Genomic DNA, 20,942 nt, shown 5'->3' on the forward strand with positions numbered 1-20,942 from the left:
CTTTACACATCAGATGCTTCTCCAGCACTTCCATATTGGAGAATTTCATTGTATTAGATGAACTATCCAAATTCTTCATTTTCTAGGTGACACACAGACTTCACTTCAGGGAGGGAGATGGTCACTGCTGAACAAACCTAGATGAGTGGCTGGGAGTGTCTGGAGGCCAGCAGTTTTGGAGCAGGACTCAAGGTATCTCTGAGCTCAAGGAGTCTGAACTCCAGGATCCTCCCAGTTGGTAGGGTAAATGAGAAGATAATTATAAGCATCTGTCAGTCTGGCTTCTGGCAGGAAACAGATGCACAGGCAACTGGGATTTTGAGAAACTTTTTTGAAGGGACTATTTACAGAGGTATGGGCACTGCTAAAGGAACCAAAAAGCCATGTTGCAGCACCCAAAGGCTGACAACACTGGGAAGCTGTTACCATCTCTAGGTCCAAAGGGGTGAATTAGTCAGAAGGAAAAATTAGCCAGAGAAACGGAACCAGTAGGATATGTATGTATGCATGCATGTTTGCATGTATGCATCATAAAGGCTTAGCTCACACAATATGGAGGCTAAGAAGTTCGACCATCTGCCCTTGGCAAGCTGGAGACACAGGGTTATCAGTTCGAGTCCTAGACCAGATCTAAAAGCCTGAGAAGCAGGAGAGCCTATGGTGTAAGTTCTAGTCTAAGTCTGAGTCCGAAGACAGTCAGAGAGAGAAATAATTCTCTTACACAGACTTTTATTTTATTCAGGCCTTCAACGGGTTGGATGAGGCCCGGCCACACAGGGGAGAGGGGGCAATCTCTTTCACTCAGTCTACTGATTCAAAGGTTAATCTCCTCCTGAAACCTCCTTACAGACACACTCAGAAAATGTTTAACCAGATATTTGGGCACCCCATGGCCCCGTCAGGTGACATAAAATTAACCGTCATAGAGGCAAAGGATGAATAGTGTTACCAGAGACAGCCTTGTGTGAACTGGAGTACTGAGTTTCAAGAAAGGATCTGTGATCCAGAGAGATGCAGCTGCTGTCCTGACAGCTCCCAGGCAGGGAGGGAGAGGGGTGAGTAGGTACCCCATTCTTTCTCTCCGCAGCCCGTTGGCCCAACCCAACCCAAAGCCAATGGACTGTGGAGCCTGAGTGATCCAGTAGGTGGGGAAGGGAGAGGTCAGCTTCTGGGGGCTCAGAGCAGGGAGACAGAAGAGAATAACTGGAGGAGGGGCAAATGGAAATTACCCAGCACAGCAGCTCCAGAGCTTTTGAGGAAGCACTTAGTAAGGAAAATTGTGAGGGAAAGACTGTCACTTATAGCCAGGGAGGGCTTAGAGTCATTTAAATCTCAACAGCAAACAATAAGAAGCATTAAACAAAAGAAAGATTTATTTCGTATTATATATATAAATTTGGGAATACAACTGCATGTGGATACATACATTAGTTAGCAGTCTATAATTCTAAGATTGTATTTGTGTGTACTTACTTTATCTCTGAAGCTGTATAAGTCACTGTAAGGAAAAGATTGCCTTAGACTTTTATTTTTCCAGCAGTGCCTTGAACATGGTAGGTTTCCATAAATATTTGCTAAAGAACTATTTCAACTTCTTTTCTTTGAATCTAATAGGAACTGATGAAATGTAATATAAAAAAACAAGAAAGATCTCCTAAGTGTCATATGGAATCAGCCAAGGAGATTTTTAGCACAGCAGGTAGTGAGAATGGAACTAAGCTGCTTTGTCTAAGACTTCTTAGAGCTCATTCATTCCATAAATATTCATGGAGCAGCCATGCTGTGCCAGACACTGTGTTAGGCTCTTAAGATACAAAGATAATGTTCTGAAGGAAGAAATCTATTAAGCACATGAATCGCTCATTTTTTTTAATGGTACACAACCAGCCAATTGCCACACAGCTGACTGAATCAGCCTTATAAAGGACTGTATCAGTTAAGCCAATGAAATGGTTGTTACGACCCATGTATCCTGGGCATGTAGGAACATCCTTCATTTTGCTGTCCACAGCCTTGCTGCAGGTTTACTCCTTGACAGAACTTGGATAATGCAGGCACAGTGCTAGAGATCATGACCACACAAGCTTAACAAAAGCTACTGCTAAGCCACTTACTCAGAGCTACTCCCAAGACTTCGGCTCAGTGAGGAGGGGTCCTAGAATTTGAGGAATCCAAGTAAGAAGAGCAGTCACAGAACAGTTAGGCTTTCTTTAATAACATCAAATGCCAGCACCTCCCTGGCGGAGCATCTTTTATATCTGCAGACAAAACAATATCCCATCCACTAATTTCAGCTGGCTTTCCCTTCTGGACCCTGAGGCATGAAAAGCTGCTCTTTGGGAGCCAAGAATACTCATTGAGGGAGGGACAGACTCCTCAATAAATGGTGTTGGGAGAACTGGAAAACCACATACAGAAGAATGAAATTAGACCTTGAGCCTACACAACTCACAAAGATTAACTCAATATGGATTAAAGACTGTGATATTATGAATTATAATAGGAACTATATATATTTGGTCTTCGCCCTGTTCCTGGCACAGAGTTTCTAAAACCCTTGGAATTTCTTAAGTGATGGGAGTCATAAAAGTGTCTTTTGTTTGTTAATTTGGTGACTCCTGAAAAGCCCGAGGTAACCTAGGATGGGGCTGGTTTCCTAGGGAACCAGCCAAATGGTTAGATGTTTGGAACTTTCAGTCCCACCCCCAGACCTCGGGGAGGCGGACAATGGCCAATGATTTAATCAATCATACCTAAGTAATGAAGCCTCCTTAAAACTCCCAAAGGATGGGGTTTAGAGAGCTTCCGTGTTGGTGAACACATGGAGGTGCTTGGAGTGTGACACACTGTGAGAGGGCCTGGAAGCTCTGAGCCCCTTCCCAGACTTTGCCCTCTTCCACCTGGCTGTAAATGAGTTATATCCTTATATAATAAACTGGAAATCTAGTAAGTAAAATATTTCTCTGAGTTCTGAGAGCAACTCTAGCAAATTAATCACACCCAGGAAGGGGTTGTTGGAACCTCTGACATGTAGCCAGTTGGTCAGAAGCTCAGGTGACAACACGGACTTGCAACTGGCATCTAAGTGGGAAGCAGGGCAGTCTTGTAGGACTGAGCCCTTTCCCTGTGAGATCTGATACTTTCTCCAGGTAGACAGTGTCAGAATTGAACTGAGCTGAATTGTAGGACACCCAGCTGGTGTCAGAGAATTGCCTGGTGATGTGGAAAAACACACACACATTGGAAAGACTTAAAAATAAGAACTAAAACTGTAAAATTTCTAAAAGAAAATATTGGAAGAAAGCTCTTTGATCTTGGTCTTGGCAATTATTTTCTGGATATGACACCAAAAGCACAAACAGCAAAAACAAAACTTAAATGGGACTATATCAAACTAAAAAGCTTCTGCACAGCAAAAGAAACAATCAACAAAATCAAATGGCAATCTACAGAATAGAAAAAAATTTCTGCAAATCATATGCCTGATAAGGGGTTAATATCCAAATTATATAACGAACTCATACAACTAAATAGCAAACAAACAAACAAACAAAAAACACTGATTTAAACTGGACAGAGAAACTGAACAGACATTTTTCCAAAGAAGACATACAGATGGTTAATATTTGAAGAGGTGTTCAACATGACTAATCATGACGGAAATGCAAATCAAAACCACACTGAGATATCACCTCATACCTATTAGAATGACTACCATCAATAACACAAGAGGTAAGTGTCAGTGGATGTGGAGAAATGTGCACTATTGGTGGGAATGTAAATTGGTACAGTAACTATAGAAATCAGTATTAAGAGTCCCCAAAAAGTTAAAAATGGAACTACTGTATGATCCAGCAATCAACTTACAGGTATATATTCAAAGGAAATAACCATAAGATACTGAAGACATTATCTGTGCTCCTATGTTCATTGTGGCATTTGTATATAAAATGGAATATTATTCAGCCATAAGAAGGAAGGAAATTTTGCTGTTCGTGACATGAATGGACCTTCAGGGCATTATGCTAAGTGAAATAAGTCAGGCAATGAAAGAAAAATGCCATATAATATCACTTATATATGGAATTTAAGAGACAAACTCACAGAACCAGAGATTAGAATGTTGGTTACCAGGGTCTGGGTGGGTGGGGGAAAGGGGAAGACATTGGTCAGAGTACAAACTTGCAGTTATAAGATGAATAAGTTCTGGGGATCTAATGCACAGCATGGTGATTATAGTTAACAGAACTGTATTATATACTTGAAAGTGGCTAAGAGAGGAGATTGTAAATGTTCTCACCACAAAAAAAGAAATGGTAATTATGTGACATGGAAGTGTTAGCTACGGTGGTAATCATTTTGCAATATATGAGTATATTAAATCAACATGTTGTACACCTTAAACTTACACAATGTTATATGTAAATTATATCTCAATAAACCTGGGAGTGGGGGAAAGAAAAGTCACTGTTTACTTGAGTGGGTTCTCTCACAGCAATACAGCCCTGTCTCCAACTTCCTTTTCTAGAATTCTGTCTTGCTTCCATAACGCTGGGAAAGTGGATCGGAGTCCCCTGCTGTTTGTGTCAAATAGCAATTCTCTTATGTTGCTCTATCATAAGTGCTGCTCAGACATTTTAAGTCAAAACTGTGAAATATCCCTGCTTGCCATCCCATTATCCATTCTATTGCTAGATTTAAGACTCGTTAATAATCCCATATGTGACCTTGGTTAGAAGATTCTTTTTTTAACCAGGGCAGAAACCAATTGAGTGATCTCTTCACGTAGGGTGTGCCAGTACTTGAACATCCTACATACTTTTTAAAGAGCTCTATTATTTGATTTCAAAATATTCTGTAACAGGATGGAATATATTTTCTCCAGAATTTAACTTTATGCTCATTTTATCTATCATGGTCTCTGAGACATGTATTAGAATGACTGAATTAATGTCAATCAAAGTTTTACCTTGAGTGGTGTCAATCAAAATTGAGAATTTGTCAGCTTTCTTAATGTGATCATTAGTAATATCTTTTAATCAACTTGTTGATAATTTCATTAGCTGAACTTCTGGTTTGAAAATGAGAATAATACCAATGGTGTTTCTTCCTTCTCTACTTTCAGATTTGTGGACTCAAATTAATGTAGCTTTTATTTTATAGATACTGGTGTATATACTTATATATTATATGTTTTTTGAATTGAGAGATATTTTTATATTTGTTTCCACCCCCCAACAAACCATTCCCAATATAGTAACTGACATATAACAAATACTCCACAAATGTTTGTGGAATTGAATAAATATGATTTTTTGAAAACTATAGCATGCAATATAGGGATAAAATATTCAATAGAAGACTCAAAGGTAAATTTGAGGAAATCACTCAGAAAGTACAAAAAAAGACATGGATGTGGAAAAATAGAAGAGAAAAGAAAATCTGAGACCCAAATAGATTAATAACAGTTCTAGTGGGAGAGAAAAATACAAAAATGAAAGGGAGTTATTATCAAATAAATTGTACAAGAAAATTTAAAGAGATTTAAGGAGTCCACTGAGGGCTAAACTGAATGAAGAAAAAACTCACATCAACTCATAATTGTGAAATTTCAGAACCTGGAATAAAGAGGAAGCACAAATACAGCTAGGGGAAAAAGAAAACCAAAGACCAATGATTAGTTACCATATGGAGCTGGGGCTTTGAACCGCAAAACAGGTAGCTGTAAAACAACAAAGTGGTCTTTTGAAAATGCTGTGGAGAAATTAATCCAGCCTAGAATCCTATACAACAAAATTATTATTAATCAAGTATTAGAAGAAAATAAAAGCATTTTGGGACATTCAAGTTCTCAAAAATCTCAACTTATCCTTTCTCATGAAGCAACAGGAAGATGTGCTCATCCAAGCAAGAGGGTAAACCATTAAAGAGGAAGACAGTAGATCCAGGATCACAGGGACTTTTTAGTGCTGTGATAAAGAGAAGGTCCAGGATGAAAGCTACATATCAGGCCCAGGGGCTCAAGAGTTCAGATGAAGTCAGAAGGCTAGAGAATTCCAGGAGAGATACTGACAAGAAAAAAATAGAATGGATACAATTCCCTATGGTTTGCTCATACTAAGATGATTTATTTTACATCTATATAGGAATGCTTTGAGAAAAAAAAAATCATGGTATACAGAAAAGCATGTGAAAACACCAAGGCAATTATAAACCCCAGGAAAAAAAAACCCAAATTTGTGTAAGAAAGTAAATATATTTATACCACATTTTGTTTCTCAGTTTGAACAATTTTAACATAATCATAATAACTACTGTTGGGAACATGAAGGAAGAGAAATTATGTATGTGTGCATGTATAAAAGAGAGTACAAGAGAGCTAAACTTTTATCCTCATAAAAGAAAGACGTGAAATAGTAGTTAAAATTTTAAAACCATAAAATAGTAGTATAAGCCTATTACTTGAAAATACTGAGGTATATATAAAAAGAAACAGAAGAGGTTGAAGTGCTTATCTTCTCAGGCGGGCAGAACTCACAGGCAGAGAATAGTGGAGCTGAGCATAAACGTTAAGTTAAAAATTGCATCATTATTTTCCCAAATTCATGCAACTATATTAACATAACATAATAATATAATATAGATTGATAGTTTGAATGGGCTCCTAAGTTACAACTCTCAATAACAGAAATATCTGAAACTAGTATCTTTTTTTTAATTGAATTACAGTCAGTTTATAATGTTGTATCAATTTCCAGTGTACAGCATAAAATACATATATATATTTTTTCACACTCTTTCTTATTATAGGTTACTACAAGATATTGAATAGTTCCCTGTGCTATACAGTATAAACTTTTTATTTTATATATAGTAGTTAGTATCTGCAAATCTCAAACTCCCATTTTATCCCTTCCCACCCCCTTACCTCCCTGCTAACTATGAGTTTGCTTTCTATGTCTGTGAGTCTGTTTCTGCTTTGTAAATAAGTTCATCTGTGTCTTTTTTTTTTTTTTTTAGATTCCATACATAAGTGATATCACATGCTATTTTTCTTTCTCTTTCTGGCTTATGTCATTTAAAATGATGATCTCCAGATCCATCCATGTTGATGCAAATGGCAATATTTTATTATTTTTTATGGCTGAGTAGTATTCCATAGTATAAATATACCACAGCTTCTTTATCTAGTTATCTGTTGATGGACATTTAGGTTTTTTCCATGTTTTGGCTCCTATATATAGTGCTGCTATAAACATTGAGGTGTATATATCTTTTCAAATTAGAGTTCCCTCTGGATATATACCCAGGCATTGGATTGCTGGATCATATGGTAAATCTATTTTTAGTTTTTTGAGGAATCTCCATACTGTTTTCCATAATGGTTGCACCAAACTACATTCCTACCAGCAGTATAAAAGGTGGGAATGTAGTTTCTCCACACCCTCTCCAGCAGTTTTTGTCTGTGGACTTTTGAATGATGGCCATTCTGACTGGTTTGAGGAGATACCTCATTGTAGTTCTGATTTGCGTTTCTCTCATAATTAGTGATATTGAGCACTTTTTCATGTGCCTATTGGTCATTCATATGTCTTCACTGGAGAATTGCTTGTTCAGGTCTTCTGCCCATTTATGGACTGTGTTTTTTTTTTGTTTTTTTGTTTTGTTTTGTTTTGTTTTGTTTTGTTTTGTTATTAAGTTGTATGAGCTGTTTGCATATTCTGGAAATTAAGCCCTTGTCAGTCGCATCATTTGCAAATATTTTCTCCCATTCTGTAGGCTGTCTTTTTGTTTTGCTTATGGCTTCCTTTGCTGTGCAAAAGCTTGTAAGTTTAATTAGGTCTCATTTGTTTATTTTTGCTTTTATTGATATTGCCTGGGTAGACTGCCCTTGAAACTAGTAGCTTAAGTCTATCAACCAATCTACTTTAAAATTTATTTGCTATTTATTATTCTTTCCTATTTTCAAAAGTAATTGAGGAAGACGGAGAAGATGGCGGGGTAGAAGGACGCTCGCAGGTCACCCTCTCCCACAAATACACCAAGACCCACATCTACAGACCCACTCAGCCAACCAGAGCACCTGTGGAACTCCGACAGAACATCGCCCTCTTCAAAAGATAAAGACGCCAAAAATCTGGTAGGAGAAAAGGAAAAAAGAAAGAACAAAAGGCAAAGCAGCGCGGGACGGGTCCCGTGGGGAGGGAGCGGCAAAGGAGGACTGGCGCTCGCTCTCTGGGTCTCCCCTCTCCAACTGAGAGGCCAGCGGGACGGAGGGGGAGCCTCCGAGGCTCGGATCTGTACAGAGCAGCCCTTGACTGACAGAACTAAGTTAAACGGGCACAGAGCGTTCCCCCGACACCCAGCCTGAGACGCAGCCGGCAGTGGCGGGCAGGGCCAGGCTGCACAAGCCGGGCGGAGGACGGAAGTGGCTGCATGGAGGCAGCCCCGGGGGAACGCAAGGGGCTGCGCGCCGTGGCTGTGGGTGCACAGGGCAGAACAACCTGGCCCCTCCATAAAACAGCAAGGTTGATGTGCTCTCGGGGGAAGGGTGCACACCCCCATCTCTGAAAACCCGCGGAAAGTTTTCGGTGGAAGAGAGGCGGGGCTCAGGCACTGCCGCCATATCCTCCGCGCTGAGCACTCAGGCGGGGGCGGGGGCGAAACCTGCATCCGCACTGAAGGGCTTAGCAGCCTCAAAGGCCAGACTGAGACTGGCCTGCAGCCCAGGGCAGATAGGATCCTCCATCCTGGTCCCTCAGAGAACTTACTCCACAAAGACAAACAAGGAGCTGGGTTTTGGCTCGGAGCAGGGACAGGGCTGTCCCTCGGTCTTCCCCCAGCCCACCTATGGAGCGCCGACCAGGGCGGAGCGCGCAGCCGCACAGAGAGCGGAACTACCGGCGGTGCAGGTAGAGGGAGAGCGCCCCCCCCCCACCTTTTGGGCAGGAACACAGCCCCTGGCCGAGGTGCTGGGAGGGGGCACGACCCGCCCTCCTACCTGGCCAGTCTGCAACATCTGACTGCGGCATCCGGAGGGGCAACGACCCGCCCGCCCACAGCAGAGAGCTGCACCTGACCCAGTGTTAGGAGGAGGCGCGATCTGCTTGCCGACAGGTGCTGGGAGCAGCACAGAAGAGGGCGCCAACGGAGGGCCTCTGAAAACAGCAAGCTGAGCTTCCAAAACAGGACGAAGACAGAAAGACTTCACATTAAAAGCACACAGACTCCAGGAGAACACCGACAACCCCCCCCCCTTTTTTTTTAAATCTGTTTTTACCTGTTCTATTTTCTATTACTCTTAATCTTTACTTCTTAATTCATTTCTATTTCTCTTGGGTTTTGATGTCCTGCTATTTATTAGACACAGGTTTCAAATACATCTATTTATCCCCCCCCTTTTTTTGTAAAGGTTTTAAAAGGACGTCTCAACCCGATTAATACTCTGCTTCAACTCACTCTTCTATTATTCATTATACACTGTTTTCAAACCCTCTTTCTCCCTTCTTTTAAAATTCTTTCTCTCTCTCTCTCTTATTTTTTTTTTCTTTTTTTCCTAAGTTCTATTCCTAAATAGGCATCAGATAGATAAAATCCTTAAGGACCAAAATAAACAATTGATACTCCATAAACCACAGTGCCAAAGAGGTATGAGCAAGATGAAGAAGCAGAAAAACCTTTCCCAATTAAAAGAACAAGAGAAATCCCCTGAAAGAAAGATCAACGAAATAGACATCGATAGCCTACTAGATCAAGATTTCAAAAAAGGAGTGATCGAACTGCTGAAGGAATTAAAAGAGTGTTTAGAGATAAAAAATATGTCAAAAATGAAATTGAAGCTATAAAGAAGAGCCAAGTAGAATGGGTAAACTCATTGACAGAGATGAGGAATGATCTAATAGCTGTGCAAAGCCGACTAGATAATGCAGAGGAACGAATTAGTGATCTAGAAGTCAGGGCAATAGAAAGCACCCATTCAGAAGAACTATAAGAGAAGCAAATAAAAAATAATGAAAATAGCATAAGGGACCTATGGGATAATATAAAGCGTCCCAATCTTCGCATAATAGGGGTCCCAGAAGGAGACGAAAGATCAAAGGGGATTGAAAAGGTTTTTGAAGAAATCATGACTGAAAACTTCCCAAACTTAAAGAAGGAATCAGATATCCAAGTACAGGAAGCTCAGAGGGTCCCAAACAGGAAGAACCCAAATAGACCCACACCAAGACATATCATAATCAAGATGGCCAGAGTCAAGGATAAAGAAATGATTCTAAAGGCAGCAAGAGAAAAGCAAAGAGTAAGTTACAAGGGAACCCCCATAAGGCTCTCAGCTGATTTCTCTACACAAACACTACAGGCCAGAAGGGAGTGGCAAGATATATTCAAAGCTCTGAATGAAAAAAAGATGCAGCCTAGGATCCTTTATCCAGCAAGGCTATCCTTGAGGATAGAAGGAGAAATAAAGAGTTTCACAGACAAAAAAAAAAAAGCTGCAGGAGTTTAGCAACACTAAACCCATGCTAAAAGAAATATTGAAAGGGCTATTCTAAATAGAAAAGCAGCAGGATGCTACAGAAATGAGAAACACACAACTGGAAAGGTGATAACTCATGAATTACAAATAAAGTAAACATGAAATTATAAAAGAAGACATACAAATCACTGAGAGTGGGAGAGGGAGGCAGGGAAATATAGAATATTTTTTTCTTTCTTTTTTAAATTTTTTTAACAGTAGGATGGGTTTGAGATCATGTTACTATCAGTTTAATAAAAACAGTTATAGTAATGGGTTGACAGATTTACAAAAAAGGGTAACCACAAGCCAAAAATTTACAAAGGAGTCACAAAAATTAAATAAAATCCATGATAATACAAAGGAAAATTACCAAACCACAAAAGGAAGAAGAAAGGAACAAAGAGGATATACCAATTCAACTGCAAAGATAAGTTCAAAATGGCAATAAACACACATCTATCATTAATTACTGTAAATGTTAATGGACTAAATGCTCCAGTCAAAAGACACAGAGTGGCAGACTGGATAATAAAGCAAGAACCTTCAATATGCTGCATACAAGAGACCCACTTTAGGGAGAAGGACACATATAGATTGAGAGTGAAAGGATGGAAAAGGATATTCCATGCAAATGGAAAAGCCAAAAAAGCAGGTGTTGCAGTACTGATTTCAGACAAAATAGACTTTAAAACAAAGGCCATAAAGAAAGATAAAGAAGGACATTTTATAATGATTAAAGGAGTGATACAAGATGAGGATATTACACTCGTTAATATATATGCACCCAATATAGGAGCACCTAAGTACATACAAGAATTACTAACAGAGATAAAGGGGGATATTGATGGGAATACAATCATAGTTGGAGATTTTAACACCGCATTAACATCACTAGACAGATCTTCCAGACAGAAAATAAACAAGGCAACAGAGAAAGTAAATACTACAATAGAAAAACTAGATTTGGTGGATATTTTCAGAGCATTACACCCCCAAAAAATAGGATATACATTCTTTTCAAGTGCACATGGAACATTTTCCAGGATCGATCATGTACTTGGGCACAAAAGAAACCTCAACAATTTTAAGAAGATAGAAATTATCTCAAGCATCTTTACTGACCACAATGCCATGGAACTGGAAATCAACAACAGAGAAACAAAGGAGAAAAAAAGGAAAGCATGGAGATTAAACAATATGTTATTGAAAAAACAATGGATCAATGAGGAAATCAAAGCTGAAATTAAAAAATACCTTGAGACAAATGATAATGAAAGCACAACCACTCAAAACCTATGGGACACAGCAAAAGCAGTGCTAAGAGGGAAGTTTATAGTGATACAGGCCTTCCTCAAAAAAGAAGAACAATCTCAAATAAACAATTTAACCCACCACCTGAATGAATTAGAAAAAGAAGAACAAAAAGCCCCAAAAAGCAGCAGAAGGAAGGAAATAATAAAGATCAGAGAGGAATTAAATACAATAGAGATTAACAAGACCATAGAAAAAATCAACCAAACCAAAAGCTGGTTTTTTGAAAAAGTAAATAAAATCGACAAACCTCTGGCCAAACTCACAAAGAAGAAAAAAGAGAGAGCACAAATTAGCAAAATAAGAAAGGAAAATGGAGAAATTACAACAAACAAAATAGAAATACAGAATATCATACGAGAATATTATGAAAAACTATATGGAACCAAACTGGATAACCTAGAGGAGATGGACAAGTTTCTGGAAACATACTGTCCACCAAAACTGAATCAAGAAGAATCTGAACACTTGAACAATCCGATCACTAGAAAGGAAGTAGAAACAGCAATTAAAAACCTCCCTACAAATAAAAGTCCAGGACCGGACGGCTTCACCGGGGAATTCTACCAAACATACAAAGAAGAACTCATACCAGTCCTTCTCAAACTCTTCCAGACGATTGAAAAGGAGAGAATACTCCCAAACTCATTCTATGAAGCCACCATCACCCTGATACCAAAACCAGGCAAAGACACTACAAAAAAAGAGAATTATAGGCCAATATCACTGATGAACGTAGACGCCAAAATCCTCACCAAAATTTTAGCAAATAGAATCCAACAACACATAAAAAAGATTATACATCATGACCAAGTGGGGTTCATCCCAGGGACACAAGGCTGGTTCAACATACGCAAATCAATCAGTGTAATACATCACATCAACAAGAGAAAGGACAAAAACCACATGATCATCTCAATCGATGCAGGAAAAGCATTTGATAAAATTCAACACCCATTTATGATAAAAACTCTCGCCAAAGTGGGTATAGAGGGAACATATCTCAACATAATAAAAGCTATATATGACAAACCTACAGCCTGCATAGTACTCAATGATGAAAAACTCAAAAGCTTCCCACTAAAATCTGGGACAAGACAAGGATGGCCACTATCACCACTCCTATTCAACATAGTCCTGGAAGTCCTAGCCACAGCAGTCAGGCAAGAGAAAGAAATAAAAGGGATCCAAATTGGAAAAGAAGAGGTAAAAGTGTCATTATATGCTGATGACATGCTACTATATGTAGAAAACCCTAAAAGGTCCACACAAAAGCTACTAGAGCTGATTGAAGAATTCAGCAAGGTAGCAGGTTACAAAATTAACGTTCAAAAATCAGTTGCATTTCTTTACACTAACGATAAATCAACAGAAGAAGAAAGTAAAGAAACAATCCCCTTTAAAATAGCACCCAAAGTAATAAAATATCTGGGAATAAATCTAACCAAGGAGGTGAAAGAATTATACACAGAAAACTATAAACCATTGATGAAGGAAATTAAAGAAGACTTTAAAAAATGGAAAGATATTCCATGCTCTTGGATTGGAAGAATCAATATTGTTAAAATGGTCACACTGCCCAAGGCAATCTACAGATTTAATGCAATCCCTATCCAATTACCCAGGACATATTTCACAGAACTAGAAAAAATCATAATAAAATTCATATGGAACCATCAAAGACCTAGAATTGCCAAAGCATTACTGAAGAGAAAGAAAGAGGCTGGAGGAATAACTCTCCCAGACTTCAGACAATACTATAGAGCTACAGTCATCAAGACAGCATGGTATTGGTACCAAAACAGACATATAGACCAATGGAACAGAATAGAGAGCCCAGAAATGAACCCACAAACTTTTGGTCAACTCATCTTTGACAAAGGAGGCAAGAATATACAATGGAATAAAGACAGCCTCTTCAGCAAATGGTGTTGGGAAAACTGGACAGCAGCATGTAAAACAATGAAGCTAGAACACTCCCTTACACCATATACAAAAATCAACTCAAAATGGATTAAAGACTTAAACATAAGACAAGATACAATAAACCTCCTAGAGGAAAACATAGGCAAAACATTACCTGACACAGATTTAAAAAATTTTCTCCTAGAAGAAATAAAAGCAAGAATAAACAAATGGGACCTAATGAAACTTACAAGCTTCTGCACAGCAAAGGAAACCAGAAATAAAACAAGAAGAAAACCTACGGAATGGGAGAAAATTTTTGCAAGTGAAACCGACAAAGGCTTGATCTCCAGAATATATAAGCAGCTCATACGACTCAATAAGAAAAAAATAAACAACCCAATCCAAAAACGGGCAGAAGACCTAAACAAGCAATTCTCCAAGGAAGACATACAAATGATCAAAAAGCACATGAAAAAATGCTCCATATCACTAATTATCAGAGAAATGCAAATCAAAACTACAATGAGGTATCACCTCACACCAGTCAGAATGGCCGTCATTCAAAAATCCACAAATGACAAATGCTGGAGAGGCTGTGGAGAAAGGGGAACCCTCCTACACTGCTGGTGGGAATGCAGTTTGGTGCAGCCACTATGGAAAACAGTGTGGAGATTCCTCAAAAGACTAGGAATAGACTTACCATATGACCCAGGAATCCCACTCCTGGGCTTGTATCCAGAAGGAAATCTACTTCAGGATGACACCTGCACCCCAATGTTCATAGCAGCACTATTTACAATAGCCAAAACATGGAAACAGCCTAAATGTCCATCAACAGGTGACTGGATAAAGAAGAGGTGGTATATTTATACAATGGAATACTACTCAGCCATAAAAACCGACAACATAATGCCATTTGCAGCAACATGGATGCTCCTGGAGAATGTCATTCTAAGTGAAGTAAGCCAGAAAGAGAAAGAAAAATACCATATGAGATCGCTCATATGTGGAATCTAAAAAACAAAAACAAAAACAAACAAACAAAAACAAAGCGTAAATAAAGGACAGAAATAGACTCACAGACAGAGAATACAGACTTGTGGTTACCAGAGGGGTGGAGGGTGGGAAGGGATAGACTGGGATTTCAAAATTGTAGAATAGACTACACTGTATAGCACAGGGAAATATACACAAAATGTTATGGTAACTCACAGAGAAAAAAATGTGACAATGAGTGTGTATACGTCCATGAATAACTGAAAAATTGTGCTGAACACTGGAATTTGATACAACATTGTAAAATGATTATAAATCAATAAAAAATGTTAAAAAAAAAAAGTAACTGAGAAACTTTAAACATAAAAAAGCCATTTTGAAATACAAAGTAGCTAAGTAAGACACAGAAGCCAAGTTAGGACTATTGAGCATTAAATTGTGCTCCTAGCTACTCACAGAATTGTAATTATTTATTTTTTAACTTGAGGGAAAAAACCACAGAAAGTAGGATGGGAAGACATTTTTTTCCTGGCATTAAAGTCTTTAAAGTATGTAAGGTATAGATCATTATAGAAGGAACACTAACCTTCACATGAAACTGGGACCCCAAACCAGTCATTCAGTAATCTTTTTAAAATATTTCCTTGTCACCCCATTCTACATGATCATCTTTAATTTAGACCAATTTGATGGCCTCCTAATTGGATTTAATTTATCGATTTAGGAAATACTTAAAGATAGTGAAGATCTAACAAGAGATTGAGAAAGCTTCAGACCAAGTCCAGAAGGCAAGAACTCAAAGACAGAGAAAGGTAAGCCTAAGAAGCAAAGACACTTCAGCTCTGAAGGCAGGTGCTGATCTAAAAAGGTAGGTGCGAATTTTGTTTTGTAAAAGTTTCACTTATACATGTAAGTATATAATTAATATTTACAACAAAAATAACACATATATTGGGAGGGGGATAAATAAAACTAAAGTGTTACAAGATTCTTGTACTCCTTAGAGGATAGTGAATTGTATTAATTAATATTTGAATTTGATATATTATAGGTTCTTCATATAATTTCTAGGAAAACCATTAAAATACTAGAAACTAATAGTAGAGAGGAACATGGGATAATAAAAGAGCCCATCAGTCCAAAAGTAAGCAAGGAGAGAGAAAATAAAACATAAAATAGGCGAGAAAGAACATAGTAAGATGACAGATTTAGACTCAGACCTGATTTAATCAGACCTGATCTATATGAGTGATTACATTAAATGTAAATGGACTAAATGCATCAATTAATGCACTAAAACTTGTCAGGATGAAAAACAAAATCCAAGGCTATAATATTTATATGAGAAACATACAAAATATAAAGGTAGAAAAAAGAATAAAAATATGGAAAAGGTATTACACAAGCATTAACCAAAAGAAGGGTGTTACAAACATTAACTATATCATGTCAGATAGAGTAGACTGAAAATCATCACAAGATATATAGAGCTTTAGTTACTTAAAAAAATTTTAATAATTTTAACACCCTAAAAAAATTTTTGAAACCTGTGCCATAGAATATATATGTAATATCATTTGCAGATCCATTGTTCATATTGTTCTAAACCTAAACCAACTCAAATGTCCATCAAAAGTAGAATGGCTAAACTACAGTGTATTCATACAATAAAATACTACACACAAGTGAAAAGGAATAAGCTGAGGCTACACACTGTAATATGTACAAATCTTAAAAACACAATGTTGAATGAAAGAAGCAAAACACGAAGGGATCATACATTTTCTGTTTATAAAAGTTCTGTTATATTCTTACTCTGTTTATAAAAGTTCAACAACAAGTAAATATAAATTACATTATTCAGACAGATAGATAGATAGTAAAATTATAAAGAAAAGCAAGAAAATGACTACCTTAAGATTAGGATAATTGCTACTTCTGGGATGAGAGACAAAGTATGACCAGAAAAAGGTATGTGGCAGGTTTCTGAGCTATGACAATATTCTATTTCTTGACCTGGGTGATAGCTGGATTAGAATTCACTTTATAATCATTCATTTTACTGTGTAGTCATGTTTTATCCATTTTTTGTCTTGATTTTATATTTCTCAAATAATAAAAATTATAATTCTCAAAACTGGCTGTATTTCTCTTGACTGTATTCTTCTTTTCATTTACCTGTCAGCGATCTAATCTTTTTTTTTATGGTCCTCATGAACTCTCCATTCCTCTTTGCTTCCAGACAGAGTTAGATGTTTCATTTTTGCAACACAAATCATCTGGTAAATGTGTCTGCTGAAGCATTTACCCCAGGGTATTATTATCTGTTTACACATTGGATTATGTGTGTACAAGCATACATGTACACAGACGTATGCACACACACACATATACTCAGATATGTGCTGTCCAATATGAAAGCCATTAACCACATGTGTTCCCGAGCACTTTAAATACATTAGTCAAAATTGAGATGTGCTGTAAATTAAAATATACACTGGATTTTGAAGGCCTAGTATGAAAAATAGACATAAAATCCCTCAATACTATTTTTTTCATTTTTAAAAATGTTGGTAAGACTACTTAACATGAGATCTACCCCTTTAACAGATGAAGTATACAATGCAGTATTGTTAACTATAGGCACTTCATTGTTCAGCAGATCTCTAGAAAGTTATCATCTTGCAAAACTGAAATTTTAACTGTTGAACAACTCATTTCCCTCTCCCCTCAGCCCCTAGCAACCAACATTCAACTATTTGCCTCTATCAGTTTGATTATTTTAGGTACCTCACATAAGTGGAATAATGTAATATTTGTCCTTTGACTCACTGGTTTCATTTAGCATAATATCCTCCAGATTCATTCCTTCTGTCACACATGGCAGGATTCCTTTTTCTTAAAGTCTAAATAATATATCTTTGTGTGTAACATTTTCTTTATCTATTCATTTATTGATGTACATTTACACTGTTTCCAAACCCTGGCTATTATGAATATTGCTGCAATGAACTCTTTGAAATTCTGATTTTGATTCTTTTGGATATATATCCAGAAGTGAGATTGCTGGACCATACGTTAATTCAACTTTTTATTTTTTGAAGACCCTCCATTCTATTTTCCATAATGGCTGCACTATTTTCCATTCCCACTAACAGTGCACAGGGGTGAAAGTAATTAAAGAAGACACAAATAAATGGAAAGACATCGTATGTTCATAGATTGGAAGACTAAATATGGTTAAAATGTTCATACTACCTAAAGCAAACTACAGATTCAATGCTATCCTTATCAAAATTCCTATGGTATTTTTTTTTAAAGAAATAGAAAAAATAACCCTAAAATTGGACCACAAAAGAGTCCACGTAACCAAAGCAATCATGAGAAAGAAGAATAAAGCTGGACGCATTACACGTCCTGATTTCAAAATATATTACAAAGCTACAATAATTAAAACAATATGGTACTGTCATTAAGACAGATATATAGACCAATGGAACACAATAGAGAGCCTAGAAATAAATTCATACACAACTGATCTTTGACAAAGCTGCCAAAAATACACAATGAGAAGACAGTCTCTTCAACAAATGGTGTTGGGAAAACTGGATCCACATGCAAATGAATGAAATTGGATCCTTATCTTATACCATACACAAAATCAACTCAAAATGGATTAAAGACTTAAACATGGGACCTAAAACTTCCTAGAAGAGAACAGAGGGAAAGTTTTTTGACATTGATCTTGGCAATTATTTCTTAACTATGACACGAAAAGCACAGGCAACAAAAGCAAAAATAGACAAGTGGGACTACATCAAATTAAAAAGCATCTACAAAGCCAAGAAAATCATCAACACAATGAAAAGGCAACCTACAAAATGGTGCTCCCATTTTTGCAAAGCCTGCCTCTGTTAAGGGGTCAATATCATTACTACATTTTTATATTGATTTAATGTTAATGATACTATTTGTGATGTATTAGGTTAAGTAAGGAAAATCATTAAAATCTATTTTACCTGTTACTTTTGCTTTTTGTTAAATATGACCAGTAAAAAGTTTAAAATTATATATGTGGTTTTCAATATATTTTTATTGATTCCTTGTCCTTTCAGTGCAGGACTGTATTTTATCTGTTTCTTTATCTATACTTAACCTAGTATATTTTAGGTGATAAAAATGATTTTTTAAATGAAGTAATGAGCAAGACGATTGTTAGGATTGCTATTGGTCAGGATTTTATCTCACTGCATTTGACAGAAAAATTTCAAAATGACAGTGGTTTGAATAATTTAGAACTTTATTTCCCATCATAAAAGTAGTTTCAGAAATAAGCAGGTGAGGACTATATGGTAACTCCAGAAATATGTGAGGGACATAGGCCCCTCCAGCTTTCTGCACCCTCATCTTTTGTTTTCAAACATGCTCATCAGATATAAAGTTGCAAATGATGCCAAAATAAACTACAAGTCAATATGTATTTACCTCCATTATAATCCATCTTAGAGAGAGAGCTCCTGTGGGAGGCTTACAGAGAGCGTCCAGATACATTGTTTTTGAAATATTTACACTTAAGAGGGAAATGTTTTAACTTAGGTATCTAAAGGAGTGTGTAGTTAGCATGTCTTAAAGCCTCTCCTTCAAATATCAGATGTTTCAAGCAAGCTTTTGCCAAGGGCTGGATCAGAGGCAGGACTGAAATCTCCTAGGAGTGCCTGAAGAGCCTGTGGTTTTGTTGTTGATTAAAGAGAGAGCCATATGCTTTAGATAACAGGTGTGCAGGTGGCAAAGCCAACATTCTGCTGTGCAAATTTAGTATCCCGACTTGTATGCTAGCCCAGATGGGAGGGCTACCCTATTGGTGCACACAGTTGATAACAGGGTCTCTGTGCAAAGCCAGATTTTTATTCAAAAAAGAACTTTGAATCAATGCATGCACTTGAACAAGAATTTGGCTAAAAACCCTTGCCCAGAGAATGAATTCAAGTTTTGGACTGGAAAAGAGCAGGTGGACTAACCTGGCAGTTTCAACCACAAAATAACTTGAGCATAGTCTGAGTAGAAGAAATGAATTTTAGAAGGGTGGACCCTAAAGGTTAGTTGCAAAGTATATTCTGAGATTCTGAATAAGTCAACCTTGAAGCTAAGGATGTTGTCTATTTGAACATTGGAGACTAAGATCTACAGTGATTATAAATTTGTTTAGTAAATGTGCGGTGGCCTAATAGCAAATTTCGCTCACACTATGATTTGGACGTGTGGTAAAAATTCAGCTCTTTCTCTTTGTTCCTTTCTGGTTTTTCCCACAAGGCTCCTGTCGAATCATCCTACCATAAAGCTTCTGGCCCAGCTGAAGAGGATGGAAGTGGTATCTTTTCTACAACAAGAAATCTCTGAACTAGGTCCTTCAGCTTGGCCAGTGTCACACTAAAGGACAAAAAATAAAGAATTCGGAAAATCTTCTCTTAGAATAATAGCTTGGATCGCTTAACACTTGGCTGCATAATCCCTTTGAAGGACAAAAGCTGGATATTATTACAATATTTCTCATTGAGTCCTACTTGTAACATATTCTCCTATTTCTTTGGGTAGATGGAGGTCATTTGTTTGTTGAGGCAAGTGAGAAAACTCATTGAACTTTTTAAAAGCATGGCCACCCCCCTTCAGCTAATCTCTACCTACAGATTCCGGCAGTTTTTTGTTGGCACAATCCCTGGCTGTCTAGTAGATGATAAGCCCTCAGGGAGCAGAGATCATGTTTGTTGTCTCCCACTGTACACCAAGCTCCTAGGATACTACTTTAAGGACTCAGTAAGCAACCAGTAAATATTTTTTGAATGAACAAATAAACCATGAAAAATCTGGAATCTATACCCAGATGGAACAGATTAACCCAAAGATGACTCATGTTCATCTAAATCCAAGAAAATTTGTCTTTTGTAATGTTGAGAAGAAAGTTGATGTAGACCATTGAAAAGATGAATAGTAAACCAATGAGCCTCTAATTTGGGGCAGATGTGGAACATTCCAGGTTCAACGTGGGGTGGATTTCACTTTGAAAATATCCTGAATGAAGAACATCTGAGGAGAAAATTAGGGCAAATAATTTGGCAAAAAGTAGAGGTTATCAATAAAATAGTATGGAACTAATAAACACACATACACACACAACACAAAATCTGAATACGATCAGTGGAATGTGTCAATT

At 37.4% G+C, this 20,942-nt stretch overlaps 1 long non-coding RNA gene across 1 annotated transcript; it reads left to right on the forward strand.

Moving 5' to 3' along the window:
• The first annotated feature begins 792 nt into the window (after positions 1-792).
• Positions 793-20,260, forward strand: LOC116147813 (uncharacterized). Its single transcript, XR_004131425.2, has 4 exons — positions 793-1,055; positions 7,973-8,140; positions 15,459-15,546; positions 20,045-20,260. It is a non-coding gene; the product is annotated as an uncharacterized LOC116147813 (long non-coding RNA).
• The last annotated feature ends 682 nt before the right edge of the window (positions 20,261-20,942 follow it).

The sequence above is a fragment of the Camelus dromedarius genome, chromosome 19 (assembly GCF_036321535.1).
Source record: "Camelus dromedarius isolate mCamDro1 chromosome 19, mCamDro1.pat, whole genome shotgun sequence".
Taxonomy (NCBI): domain Eukaryota; kingdom Metazoa; phylum Chordata; class Mammalia; order Artiodactyla; family Camelidae; genus Camelus; species Camelus dromedarius.